The sequence below is a fragment of the Lutra lutra genome, chromosome 2 (genome assembly GCF_902655055.1).
Source record: "Lutra lutra chromosome 2, mLutLut1.2, whole genome shotgun sequence".
Classification (NCBI taxonomy): Eukaryota; Metazoa; Chordata; class Mammalia; order Carnivora; family Mustelidae; genus Lutra; species Lutra lutra.
In genome coordinates, this window is record NC_062279.1 from 25,940,876 (window position 1) to 25,955,530 (window position 14,655).

The window sequence follows — 14,655 nt, forward strand, 5'->3', positions numbered from 1 at the left end:
GTACTCAGCAATCCAAGGCATTATCTAATCAATGCAATGCGCATTCAGATAAAGCATGAAGTCGTGTTCTTTGGATTAATCTATGGATTACTCTGTGAACATAGTTTGTTCAAAATTGTAATATAGTTTTGCAAATAAAGAAGTTTCTAATATTTATAATATATTCTTCATGGAACATATTCCTTCATTCCTCATGCGTGAATTTTTCATGCATCTGGATCCTTGATTTCAAACAGACTTGTAGAAGGAGCCCCAGATTCCGGTCTTCCTGAGGGGGACGCCAGCTCCTTAAGGAAAGGCGGATGGAAAATATAACCCATCTCTTGACTTTACACAAAATGTGTAAGCCTAAATATTCAGAAAAGTCCAGTCAGCACTTGGGTTTCCTGGAACTGCTTTGTAAAACCCAGAGGAGTGCCAGGGAAGAGGGTGAATTTGAGGGGCCATTGAACACAGAGCATTTTTTCCAATTACGGAAACACCTGCACGGAAAGGCTTTATGCTGATCTGTTGTGAGCATTTTACAGAGTGTTTAATAGTCCTTCAAATTCCTCATTCTTCAATCCAAAATGGACTGGGAGTGTTGCTGGCATGCTAAGACCCATCCAAGTTTTCTCACTGGGGTTAAATTGATATCCTACCCGCAGTGTAGAATGTTTGGCCTGGTACCATCTCAAATGCCACCCATAGACACTCTAATTAACAGTCACAGTACATTGGCTTCTGGGGAGAATAAAAAAAAAAAAAATATATATATATATATATATATATATAATATATTTTTTTTTTTTTTTTTTTTTTTTTTCTTTTACTTAGTGAGAAACGACTGTCGGAAAAAAACAATGACTCGGCTCTTCAGCAGTGGAGCTATTTACGTGGGCAAGAAAGGCTGCTGCAGGCTTGTAAAAATCTTGCTGCAGATAAATATTTTTTCTTTTTTCTTACGAAACTGTGGTTCAGGTAGAATCATACATTTTCAAAGATCTTTTGAACATCTATTGTTTAAAATAAACACGCGCTTTGCTGCCAGAGGAGCCGAACAATAATTACCTTAATTATTTCTGTTTACCCTTGGAGAAATGTAGTAACGGAAACTGCAATATGAGAGTTGTTGGGCTTTTAACACTTCCTTCTATGTAGTTAGTAAACAGTAAAGGATGAATATAAAGTTTACCTGTATTTATGCAGTGGTTTTAAAAAAACACACTTTTAAAATGCAGCCCTAGCATTTTTTTATTTTATTTTATTTATTTTATTTTATTTTTTTTAAAGATTTTATTTATTTATTCGACAGAGAGAGATCACAAGTAGATGGAGAGGCAGGCAGAGAGAGAGAGAGAGAGAGAGAGGGAAGCAGGCTCCCTGCTGAGCAGAGAGCCCGATGCGGGCCTCGATCCCAGAACCCTGAGATCATGACCTGAGCCGAAGGCAGCGGCTTAACCCACTGAGCCACCCAGGCGCCCTAGCATTTTTTTTTTTTTAATCCTGCCACTGTATTTTGCAAATCTCCTTTGGACTAAAACATTAATGAAATAGCACAGTCTGCTCTTGTAAAGACAAAACTATATTCGGAAACTTTTCCAGCATTACTGTTGCTATTATTTAAATGTTGAAGTGAGAATGGCATGGTACTAGTGAAACAGTGCCAGACTAATAGGACGGAGGACTCAGCGTTGTAAGTCATCACAAGACAGAACTCTGACTGTATTTTGCTGGGCATGGCGAGTACCAAACATTATGCCTTCATGTTCTTGACTTTGACATCACAGAAAATATTCTAGCACTAAAGTTGATGCCTTCTTATTTTAATTTTGAATCTGGCTAATTTTTCTGTTACTTCAGTTACTTTAGAATTTTTTTCAGCAATACTTAAATTCACTGAAAAATAGCTAAATTTAATAACCTGCCTTCGAGGATTGTTTTAAAAATTAAAGAGCAAGAAGACTGAAGATACCTGTTGTTCCACCAATAAACCACTAATGTGAAAGCCATGAAATGCAAAGGGCACTAGCAATTGGAAATTTTGTTCAGGAACTTCAATGTACGCTTACTGTAAGAGTTATTAAGTGTTACTTTTAGAATCAAATTAATAACAAGCCTCCTATCAGCATTGGCTATTCTATCAAGATTGCTATGTACCTAAGGATAAAATTATTTTTGTGTCACAATTCCTTGTCTGTAATATAGAAATAAAAGTATACAATTTTACAATATAGAAAAAAAAAATAAAGGAGTGCAGTGAGACTGACTCTTTTCACATTGAATCAGATTCGGTTTATGTACAAAGGTGTTCTGAAGGTAAAATAGGCCCTTGGGTGACACAATTAACTCTTCCAGGTCATTTCAGTGAATATATTAAGGTAGTAATTTATTTGTTGGCCTTTTAGCTGTGAATGGTAGGGGAGTTTAAAGTCTTCCCAGGTTAGAGTAACAACTTTAAGGCTTAACTGATCCCTTACATATTAATTACTGCAAGAGTGTTCAGTCAGTTACTAGGAGTGTCGGATCCTGTAAAAGTTTGAGTGACTTTGGTGATTTGCATAAACTTTGTCAAGTTTATTCTATAAAGAGTTTTGAAATCACCAGTGCTTTTTCTCTCTCCCTGTCTGTCATCTTTTCCCCAAGCACAGAGAAAGAGGTTGAGTTAATCATACCTAAAACTGATAGGAATCAGGTTGTTAATAAAATCTAGAGGCACCTTTCTGATGTTAGTAAAATTGCTTGGATTGTATCCATCATCTAATCCCTTTCTTGGTTTCTTATTTGCGTGTGTGTGTGTGTGTGTGTGTGTGTTTCTCCTAAGCAATTAAAACTGCCCTGGTCCTTAATTTTGCTCACTTTACAGTTGAATATATTTAGTTTGCAGTGATTATAATTTGTAGAAAGGATCCTGTATAAAAAAATTATTTTAAGTAACATTTGCCGATGAGCTTTGTCTCTTTTTTGTTTGTTTGTTTGTTTCTTTATAGATGGAATTACAACTTTATTCAGGAGGGAAAAAAATAGCATGCTTGTCATTGTCATACAGCAAAATGAGAGTGAGCAGGGATCTATGCAGGAATGTAGGCTCTATCTGCCATGAAAACAACAGCTAAAATGTTTGTTCCTTCCTGGGGGCTTCTTCAGTCGATGAGCTTTTGTTTTGGAAATGGCTGTGGGTGGAAGCAGCTAATGGCAATCCCAGCATTCAGAACATTCAAGAAGTGTCTGTTGATAATGATGATGAACACCAGGCACTGTCACTCAAAATACATTTAAAGTGAATTCTGATCATCCATGGACCAAAGCACTACCAGGGAATTATGTGATAGCCACACTCTCACCTACAGGGAAGTGTTAAAATCAATACAGTGCATTAGCCTCCAGGCCCATCTCAGAAATCATCTAGTTTTCTTTTCCAATGACTTAAAAATACATGGTTTGTTAGTGCATTGCAGCTGTGTGGCACTTTTTTTTTTTTTTTTTTTTAAGAAAAGCCAGACTTGGTCTTTCTTCCCAATGTAGATCTATAACTGACTGAAACTTCCTTTAGTTCAATTAAGTACTGAATTATCCTGGGGCTACTTTATTAGGACTTCATTTGTAAAGGCACCACAGGAAGCTAGGTTGGTTTCAGAGAAAGCTTTGATCCTTAGTACCCTGGAATATAGAGTCAGGTTAAGGCATGTTTCTTTACTCTCATATCCAGGAGACAAATATTTAGTAAACTGTGGAACTTCTCCATTCAGGCATTTCATAATCGGGTAGTGTCCATACAGCCCATGCATGGATTTGATAGTGAAATAAGGCTCTACTTACAGGAAACTCTCTGAGGAGATGCTGGTTTGGCCAGAAGGACACATATTTGTGCTCTGTTAGTCAGGAGCCCATGTTTTTGAGTGTTTGACTCTCTTATATTGCAGATGCTGGGTCATCATGGAGGTTGTTGCGAGGAGAAAGATTTGCAATGAGGAAATATATGATAATTATCCAGGGAAATGGCATGATTATAAGCAGGTGAGTACCTAGAAATGCATTTATAATCGTTTGCCTTTGATAAGCATGATCTTGAGGAACCACAGGTATCCAGGGTGGGAGTCATTCTGGAGAGAAGCAGCGGAACAAAGAAAGGTGAGATTTGAGGAGATTAAATCTACACTTTGACAAATAAAATTTTCATTCTACTAAATATTGCCTTTAAAGGTATGAATTCTTTTGAAAACATAAATCCAGTTACTCAACACTCACAGAGTATTAGCTAGAGATTTAAAAGTTACCAAAAAGCCATTCAGAATGTGGAGCTAGCTATACTTACCTGTTTGCTATTCTTTTCCAAGAGAACTTGACTTTCTTTCAGATTTGATCTAACTGGGTTAACCAAGTGGATGGGAAATATTGCTGACAGGCACACAACCCGCTTGGGCCTGGCCTGTTCTTATGAGCTTTGGTATAAACTGGCCTAAAGAAGTAGGGATTTCAAAAGAAGCATTTTGGGAGAGTTCCCTGTTTTGAAGCTGTTATCTCTGTATTGCAAGGAGTAACACAAATAAAAATCTAAAACTAGATGGCATGAGAGAAGAGAGTGTGTTTCTTGGAAATACTGTGCAGATTTTTCTAGGTCCTGGGAGGACAGAGCTAGGAGAAGTTACTTTTTATATGCAATATATTAGTTGGAGCCCTGGGGTCAGATGATATGCTCATGATGAATGGATACTTTGGAACAACTCATAGGTCCCTTGGCTCTAAAATTCCTTAATACTTAATACTCTACTTAACCTTAACCTCTACTTAGCCTTTCGAACTTTCCAAATGCACCCTGCACACAAGTTGCCCCCCTTGAAAATTCCCATTTTGAAAATAAAGTCTAGAATTACAGGGAAAATTATGACCCAGTGCTTGTGTCCAAAACATATACATGTGCGATCTTTGGAAAGGGATGCATCTAGGAAAGGAATGCTGATTCAAAGCAGAGGTGGTGGGCTGTGGGGCAGCCCTGGAAGACAGGCTTCTCTTTCAAGCCAGAAGATACGCCCTTTCTTATGGAGGTGTATCAATAGGGTCTTTCATTTTCAAATCCCTGCCTGTCAGCAATGTATTTCTTGTCTGCGAATATTTATTTTCTCACTGCAAATTTATATGGAAGAAATTCTCTTTGATTTAGAACTGTTTTACCAAATCAAAATTTGTTCTAGAGAAGAGATACTAGGTGAGTTTCAACACTCCTGAGAAGCACCTGGAACCTCACTTTATGTGCATTTTGAGCAAGGGATTCACCAATGGCAGTCCATGAAAGTAGGAGAGCCACAAGGGGCCTTGAGTCCTACGTCCTTTTTCACAAGTAGGAAATAGAGGTTTAGACATTCATTTCAACCCATTTTGCTTGGGCATATACGAAACTGGAACTTCAGCTCCTCCCACTCCCCAGGTTAGTTCTATTACTAAGGATTCTGTTTATAAGTTTACGTGGGATTTTTGGTTATTGTTCAACTGTACAGAAAACTCTGTAATCAAACCACTATTAATTAATATCCAAAAGGTAGCAAGCTAGTCTTTTTTTCTAGTCTGAACTAAAGCAAACATTTGACTTTTGAAACCATTACTAAATGTCTGTAATTTATAGGAATCTTAGTTTTCATTCACTCCAGATTATCCAGTGTACTGTGGGACTCCAAACGGGAGACATATAATTAGTGGTAAAATTTTGTGTTCCATGAGCTTTTTAGGCATCAGCTGAGGCACAAGGAATGTAAAAGTTCTTTAAAAAACAAATAACAGGAAGCAACCTAAGTGTCCATCAGGGTTGAACATGTAGACAGAAGGTAGAATGGGAGTCGCTGGTGGCTGGAGGAAGGGAGAAATGGAGAGACTTAGTTTTGCAAGATGAAAAAAGCTCTGGGGATTGGTTGTCCAGCAATATCAGTGTAATTACTTTACTGAACTCTACATGTAAAAATGGTTAACATGCTAATTTTTTTTATTATGGCACTTTATCATAATTATAAAAGAATTTTAAGATTTATTTAATTTTAGAGAGAGAGAAAGAGAGAGTGTGGGACAGGGGCAGATGGAGAGGGAGAAGGAGAAAAAAATCTTAAGCAGACTCTACATTAACCCCAACAGGGGGCTTGATCTCACGACCCAGAGATCTCCACCTGAGGGAAAACTAAGAGTCAGAGGCTTAACCAACTGCACCATCTAGGCGCCCCTCCACAATTAAAGATTTTAAAAACAAACATAAAAAACAAAACAAGAACAAAATAAATAAATAATAAACAAAATAATCCCAAAGAAAAAATCAAGTGTGATTGTGAGAAGGAGTGAAAGGACACGTTTCTTTCGTTTTGCTTGATTTGGTTTTCACGGAACAGATATGTAACAAAGCTGCCAGTGGAAAGGAAGTAGAGAAACCAGAGCTAAAGGCGTAGTGGTATTTGTTATTTAATTATTGTTTGATTGCTTGCTTGATGATTGAGAAAGCATTACAATTTGAATGTGTGACAAGTAAGCACAACATAGAGGTTAAAGCTTAAAGTCTGTTCAGGCTTGCCTGCGTGTAAATCCCAGCTCAGCTGTTTAATGGTCATTACCCTTGGACATGTTACCTAAATCAACAATGCTCAGATTTCTCATATTAACATGGTCATAAGCATACTGCTTATCCCAGGGAGTCCTTCCAAGGACTTAAAAAAATTAAAATATGCACTGCAATAGAAGCATATAAAATCTGCTGCATTTAGTAAGCATAGTATGTGTTTAATTTAAATATAATAAGAGAAATTGGGGCGCCTGGGTGGCTGCTCAGTGGGCTAAAGCCTCTGCCTTCAGCTCAGGTCATGATCCCAGGGTCCTGGGTTCAAGCCCCACATCGGGCTCTCTGCCCAGCAGGGAGCCTGCTTCCCCCTCTCTCTCTCTCTGCCTCTCTGCCTACTTGTGATCTCTGTCAAATAAATAAATAAAATCTTTTTTTAAAAAAATAAGAAAAACTAATTATTGCCGATTAATTTCTTTTTTTCTCCTACTTTTTAAAAAAATTCTTAGTTAGCTTACAGTATAATATTCGTTTAAGGTGTACAATATGCTGATTCAGCAATTCTGTGCATTCCTCAGTGCTCATCATAAGTGTACTCTTAATTCCCATCACCTTTCACCCATCTGTCCCGCCCACCTCCGCTCTGGTTTGCTTCTATAGTTAAGAGTCTGTTTTTTTCCTTTGTCCTTTGTTTTCTTTGTTCGTTTCTTAAATTCCACATATGAATGAAATAATGTGGTATTTGTCTTTCTCTGACTTATTTCACTTTACATTATACCCTCTAGATCCGACCATGTTGTTGCAAATGGTAAAGTTTCATTCTTTTTTATGATTGAGTAATATTCCATTTTATGTATTTACCAGTTCTTTTTCATCCATTCATCTATTGATAGATACTTAGGTTGCTTCCATAATTTGACTATTATGAATAATGCTGCAGTAAACATAGGGGTGCATTATCTTTTTGATTTAGTGTTTTTGCATTCTTTGGGTAGTGAAATTACTGGATCACATAGTAATTCCATTTTTTAAGTTTTTTTGAAGATTTTATTTATTTTTATTATTTGAGAGTGAGAGAAAGAAGGAACAAGAGGAGAGGTGGAGGGGCAGGAAGGAGTCCAGCTCGATCCCAGGATTCCAGGATCATAACCTGTGCTGAAAGCAGACACTTTAACCAACTAAGCCACCCAGGTGCCCCTATTTTTAAACATTTTTAACCTCCATGCTGTTTTCACCATGCTTATGCCAGTTTGCATACCCACTGTCAGTCTCATGAAAGTTTCTTTTTCTCCACATCCTTGTTAACACTTGATGTTTCTTGTTTTATTGATTTTAACCATTCTGACAGGCCTGAGGCAATATCTCATTGTGGTTTTGATTTGCACTTCCCTGATGATGAGTTATGTTGAGCATCTTTTCCTGTGTCTATTGGCCATCTGTATGTCTCTTTGGAGAGATATCTGTTCATGTCTTCTGCCTAATTTTAAATAGAATTATTTGTGGGTTTTTTTGTTTTTGTTGTTGTTGAGTTGTATAAGTTCTTTATATATTTTGGATACTAACCCTTTATTGGTACGTCATTTACAAATATCTTCTCCTATTCAGTAGGTTGCCTTTTAGTTTTGTTGATTGTTTCCTTTGCTGTGCAGAAGCTTGAGTTTTGATGTAGTCACAGTAGTTTAATTTTGCTTTTGTTTCCCTTGCCAGAGGAGACATATCTATAAAAATGTTGCTACAAGTGATGTCAAAGTCATTACTGCCTGTGTTCTTCCAGGAATTTTATGGTTTCAGATCTCACAATTAGTTCCTTAATCCATTTTGAGTTTATTTTTGTGTATGGAGTAGGAAAGTGGTCTAGTTTCGTTCTTTTGCTTATAGCTTTCCAGTTTTTCCAACACCATTTTTTGAGACTTCTTCCCATTGCACATTCTTGCCTCCTTTATTGTAGATTAATTGATCATATAAACATTGGTTTTTTTCCTGGGCTCTCTATTCTGCTCCAGCCTCTATGTCCATTTTTGTGCCAGTACTATACTGTTTTGATTACTACAGCTTTTTATTGTATCTTGAAATCTGGGATTGTGATACCTCCAGTTTTGTTCTTCCTTTTCAAGATTGCTATAGCTATTCAGGGTCTTTTATGGGTCTATACGTATCTCAAGATTATTTGTTCTAGTTCTGTGAAAAATGCTGCTGGTATTTTGATAGGGATTGCATTAAATCTGTAGATTGCTTTGGGTAGTATGGACATTTTAACAACATTTGTTCTTTCAATCCATAAGCATGGAATGTCTTTCCATCTCTTAGTGTCATCTGCAATTTCTTTTATCTGTGTTTTACAGGTCTTTCACCTCTTTGGTTAAGTTTATTCCTAGGTATTTCGTTATTTTTAGTGCAGGATTGTTTTCTTAATTTCTCTTTCTGCTACTTCATTATTAGTTTATAGAGATGCAATAGATTTCTGTGTATTGATTTTAAATTTTGTGATTTTATTGAATTCATTTATCAGTTCTAGTAGGGTTTTTTGTCTTTTTTTTTGTTTGTTTGTTCTAATAGTTTTTTGGTGCAATCTATATATAAGCTTTTCTTCTTTTTTTTTTTTTTAAGATTTTGTTTATTTATTTGACAAGGACAGACACAGTGAGAGAGGGAACACAAGCAGGGGCAGTAGGAGAGGGAGAAGCAGACTCCCCCTGAGCAGATAGCTCAAAGTGGGGCTTGACTCCAGGACCCTGGGACCATGACTCAAGCTGAAGGCTTGACAACTGAGCCACCCAGGTGTCCCTATAGGGTTTTCTATATATAGTACCATGTCATCTGCAAATAGTAGAAGTTTTACTCCTTTATCACCAGTTTAGATACATTTTATTTCTTTTTCTTATCTGATTGTTGTGACTATGACTTCCAGTACTATGTTGAATAAAAATAGTAAGAGTGGACATTCTTGTCTTGTTCCTTATCTTAGAGGAAAAGCTCTCAGTTTTTCACCAGTGAATATGATGTTAGTTGTGGATTTTTCATAGATGGACTTTATCATCCTGAGGGATTTTCCCTCTACCTTTCTTTCTTTCTTTTTTTTTTTTCCAATCATGAATGGATTTGTACTTTGTTAAGTGCTTTTTCTGCATCCATTGAATGCATCATGTTTTTAATCCTTTCTCTTATTAATGTGATGATTTGTGAATATTGAACCACTCTTCCACCCCAGGAATAAATCCCACTTGATCATGGCAAATAATTTTTTTATGTGTTGTTAGATTTGGTTTGCTGATATTTCATTAAGGATATTTGCATCTATGTTCATCAGAGATATTGCTTGCCATCCTCTTTTTTGTTGTGTCTTTATCTGATTTTGGTATCTGGGTGATGCAAGTCTCATAGAAGCAATTTGGAAGCTTTCTTTCCTCTTCTATTCTCTGAAATAGTTTGGGAAGAGTAGGTATTAACTCCTCTTAAATGTTTGATTGAATTCATCTGTGAAGCCGTTAGGTCCTGGATTTTGTTGCTGTTGTTGTTGTTGTTGGGAGTTTTTGTTTTCATTTTTGATTACTGATTCAGTTTCATTGCTGGTAATCTGTTCAAATTTTCTATTTTTTTTTTTTTTTAAAGATTTTATTTATTTGTCAGAGAGAGAGGAGAGCGAGCGAGCACAGGCAGACAGAATGGCAGGCAGAGGCAGAGGGAGAAGCAGGCTCCCTGCCAAGCAAGGAGCCCAATGCGGGACTCGATCCCAGGATGCTGGGATCATGACCTGAGCCGAAGGCAGCTGCTTAACCAACTGAGCCACACAGGCGTCCCATATACAAATTTTCTATTTTTTTTCTTGCTTCAGTTTTGGTAGGTTATATGTTTCTAGGGATTTATCCTTTTTTTCTAGGTTGTCAAATTTGTTGACATTTAATTTTTCATAATATTTTCTATAATCCTTTGTATTTCTGTGGTAGAGATTGTTATTTCTCCTCTTTCATTTTTTTTTAAGATTTTATTTATTTATTTGACAGAGAGAGAGAGATCACAAGTAGGCAGAGAAGCAGGCTCGTAGAGAGGGGGAAAGCAGACTCCCTGCTGAGCAGAGAGGCTGATGTGGGGCTTGATCTCAGGACCGTGAGATCATGACCTGAGCTGAAGGCAGAGGATTAACCCACTGAGCCACCCAGGTGCCCCTCCTCTTTCATTTCTGATTTTGTTTGAGATCTTTCTCTCTCACTTTCTCTTTCTTTATGAGTCTGGCTGGAGATTTATCAATTTTGACCTTTTCAAAGAATGACCCTTGGTTTCATTTATCTGTTCTATTGACTTTTCAGTTTCTGTTTCATTTATTTCTGATTTCATCTTTCTTGTTTCCTTCATTGTACTTGTTTGGAGATCTGTTTATTCTTCTTTGTATAGTACCATTTGGTGTAAGGTTAAGTTATTCACCTGAGATTTTTCTTGCTTCTTCAGGTAGGCCTGAATTGCTATAAACTTCTCAGAGTAGTGTTTGTTACATCCCAAGGATTTTGGATCATTTTGTTTTCATTTTCATTTGTCTCCATGCATTTTTTAAATTCCTCTTTGATTTCTTGGTTGATCCATTCATTGTTTAGTAACATGTTATTTAACTTCCATGTGTTTCTATTTTCTTGTAGTTGATTTCTAGTTTCATAGTGTTGTGATTGGAAAAGATGCATGATAGGACTTTAGTCCTTTTGAATTTGTGGGAGACTTGTTTTATGGCCCAACATGTGACCTATTGTGGAGAATATTCCATGTGCACTTGAAAAGAATGTGTGCAACTGTTTTAGGATGGAATTTTCTCAATATATCTGTAGACCCATCTGGTCTAATGTGCCATTCAGATACACTCTTCCCTTGTAGATTTTCTGTTTGGATGATCTATCCATTGATGTAGGTGGGGCAGGTGTTAAAGTCCCCTACTATTATTGTATTACTATCTATTAGTTCTGGTATATTTGTTAATAGCTGCTGTATGTATTTCATGCCCCCATGTTGGGTATATCAGTATTTACAGCTGTTGTCATTTCTTGTTGGGTTATTCCTTTTATGATTATATGGTTTCTTTCTTCATGTTTTGTTATAGTCTTTGTTTTAAAGTTTATTATGTCTAATGTGGCACCTGGGTGGCTCTGTTGGTTAGACGTCTGCCTTCGGCTCAGGTCTGATCTCAGAGTCCTGGGATCAAACCTCACATCAGGGCTCCCTGCCTAGTGGGGAGAATGCACTCCCTTCTCCACTCCTCCTGCTTATATACCCTCTCTTGCTGTCTCTCTCTGTCAAATGAATAAATAAGAATCTTAACAAAAAAGAAAGTTCATTATGTGTAATATAAGTATTGCTACCCTGGCTTTCTCTTCACTTCCATTTGCATGACACATGCTCTTCTATCCCTTTACTTTCAATCTGCATGTATCTTTAGGTCTTAACTGAGTCACTTATAAGCAGCATATAGGTGGGTCTTGAGCTCTTTTATCCATTCCATCACCCTATGTCTTCTGATTGAAGTATTTAGTTCATTTTTATTCAAAGTAATTGTTGATAAGTATGTACTTACTGCCATTTTGTTACTTGTATTATGGTTGTTTTGTAGTTCTTCTTTGTTCCTTTCTTCTCTTGCTCTCCTTTCTCTTGGTTTGCTCCCCTTCTTTAGTGATATATTTGGATTCCTTACTTTACTTTTTGCATATCTATCACCAGTTTTTGATTTGTGGTTACCATTAGGCTTATATACAACATAATCTCTATATAACAGTGTATATTAATTTAATGGTCACTTAAGTTTGAACACATTCTCCTCCCCCCCCCCATTTTAGGTATATAATGTCATCCTTTATATCCTTTTACTTTACAAATCCCTTGACTGATTTTTATAGATATATTTAATTTTACTGCATTTATGCTTTCTACATTTCTTATTCATAGTTATGGTCTTTCTTTACCACTCTAAGAGTTCCTTTAATATTTCCTACAGGAATGATTTAGCAGTCATGAAATTCTTTAACTTTTGTTTGTCTGGGAGACTATCTCTCCTTCCATTTTGAATGGTAGACTTGCTTCTAATGGTAGACTTCTTAGTTGTATAGTATTTTTTTCTTTTTCTTTCAGCACTTTGTATATTGTATATCATCCCACTGTCTTCTCACCTATAGTTTCTGCTGAAAAATCAGCTGGTAGCCTTATGGTATTTCCCTTGTATTAACTGTTTGTTTTTTTCCTTGCTGCTTTTAAAATTCTCTCCTTATCAGTACTTTTTATCTTTTTCATTACAATCTGTCTTGGTGTGGACTTCCTTCAGTTGATTCTGTTGGGGGTTCTCTGTGCTTCCTGGATCTGGATTTCTGCTTCCTCCCCAGATTTGGGAAGTTTTCAGTTATTATTTCTTCAAATAAATTTTCCCCCCTTTTCTCTGTTCTCCTTCTGGGATCCCTATGAATGTTTTTATACTTAATTGTGTTGCTGAGTTCCCTTAATCTGTCCTCACTTTTTATTATTTTTTCCCTCTTTCTCTTGTTCAGCTTGATTGCTTTCCATTACTGTGTCCTCCAGGTTGCTGATCCACTCTTCTGCTTTCTCTAATTTACTATTTATTCCCTGTAATGTATTTTTAATTTTGGTTTTTGAGTTCTTCCTCTCTAATTGGTCCTTTATTTATGTTTTCTATCTCTGTATTGAGAGTTTCACTGAGGTTCTCCACTCATTTCTCAAATCCAGTGAGTGTCTTTATGACCAATTTTTTAAATTCTCTGTCAGGTATATTACAGGAGTCACCTTGGGGTAATGCCAGCTCTTGTTAAGGCTGCTTGTACATTGCCAGGTTTGTGATGGTTTTAGATGGGTTACAGCTCAGGGGGTATTGGAGGAGGTAGATCTGTAGGAAAATGAGGGGGTGAGGCATACAGTGCCAGCAAGGTCCATGGCGGTCTGCTGTGGGAAGGGATCTGTAGCTGCCAGGGAAAACTCCTCAGGCTTGGATGGAATTGGCAGATCTGCAGAAGAATGCAGGGACAGGGCCTATAATGTTACTAAGATCAGTAAGCTCTGCTGTGGAAGGAGACCTGATCTGGAGTCTGACTGGAGGAGTATATCTACAGGAGAATGCAGGGGTGGGGCATGCTATTATCAAGTTAGGTAGTGAGTATTGGCACCATTTTGTCCTTGCAGGTGTCTGTATGTTTAGGCTGGGGGTACAAGAGAGAAATGGCACCTGACAGCTCTTTTGTTCTTAAAGAGATCTCCCACAATCCCTGTCAGCACATTGTTCTGAGAGTAGAAAATAAATCTGCTTCCTGTATACCCCACACATTTTTCAAATAGCTGCTTCTATGCTGTATACTGTGGGTCTGTTTGTAGTGTAGCCTCTTTAAGGGTGGGAACTCTGTCCCTCCACTTTCCAAAAATGGAGCCTACTGATTTTTAAAGTAATTAGGCATTAAGCTCCATTGATTATTGGGCCCCTCTGGTTTTCAAAACCATATGTTATAGGGATTTGTGTTCATCACATGGACCCTCCCATGTCTGGGGTATCTGGCTTGAGGATCTACTCTTCTCCCCTCTCCACTCCAGTGAGGTTCCTCCCTCCCACTGACAGTCCCATGGGTCCATTTGTTTCCTGACCATGTCTCCTCTCTTCCTACCCTCTTCAAAGTAGCCTCTTATCTACAGTTAACTGTGGAGAGTCTGTTCTGTCATTCTTTGAGTCATTTTCTCAGTTATTTACACTGATGTGAGTGTTATCTAGTTGCAATAGTGAATGAAGTAAACTTAAGATTTTCCTACTCTGCTATCTTCCCCGGAAGTACCAATTAATATTTTGTATTATCTAATCTATGTTGTGTATGATTAATAAAAATAATAATAGTTAAAATCAGGCTTCTTTTGACTGTAAAAACATTTTACATTCTTCCAAGGTAATTTTGTTCATCTAAAAATGCTCTCATAGCATAAAACCTTAATTAAGTATTAGAGTATTTTTACATTGTCATCTTTTTTTTTTAATGACAGTACTGAATAATGTTTAACACTGAAGGAAAAAGAAGGAGGAGATAAGGAATTCACATTTGTTATTAGGAATATGGGGCTGAGAAAGAACAATTATATTTCTATTGTTAGGTACAGAATGATGGAATCAGGACAATGATTGAATGATTCAC

At 37.0% G+C, this 14,655-nt stretch overlaps 1 long non-coding RNA gene across 1 annotated transcript in view; it reads left to right on the top strand.

The window, feature by feature from the left end:
• Positions 1 to 14,655, top strand: part of LOC125092266 (uncharacterized) — a 139,972-nt gene that overhangs the window by 86,414 nt on the left and 38,903 nt on the right. Inside the window, exon 2 of the long non-coding RNA XR_007124855.1 lies at positions 3,903 to 3,996. This is a non-coding gene — a long non-coding RNA (uncharacterized LOC125092266). The remainder of the gene's footprint in view (positions 1 to 3,902; positions 3,997 to 14,655) is intronic.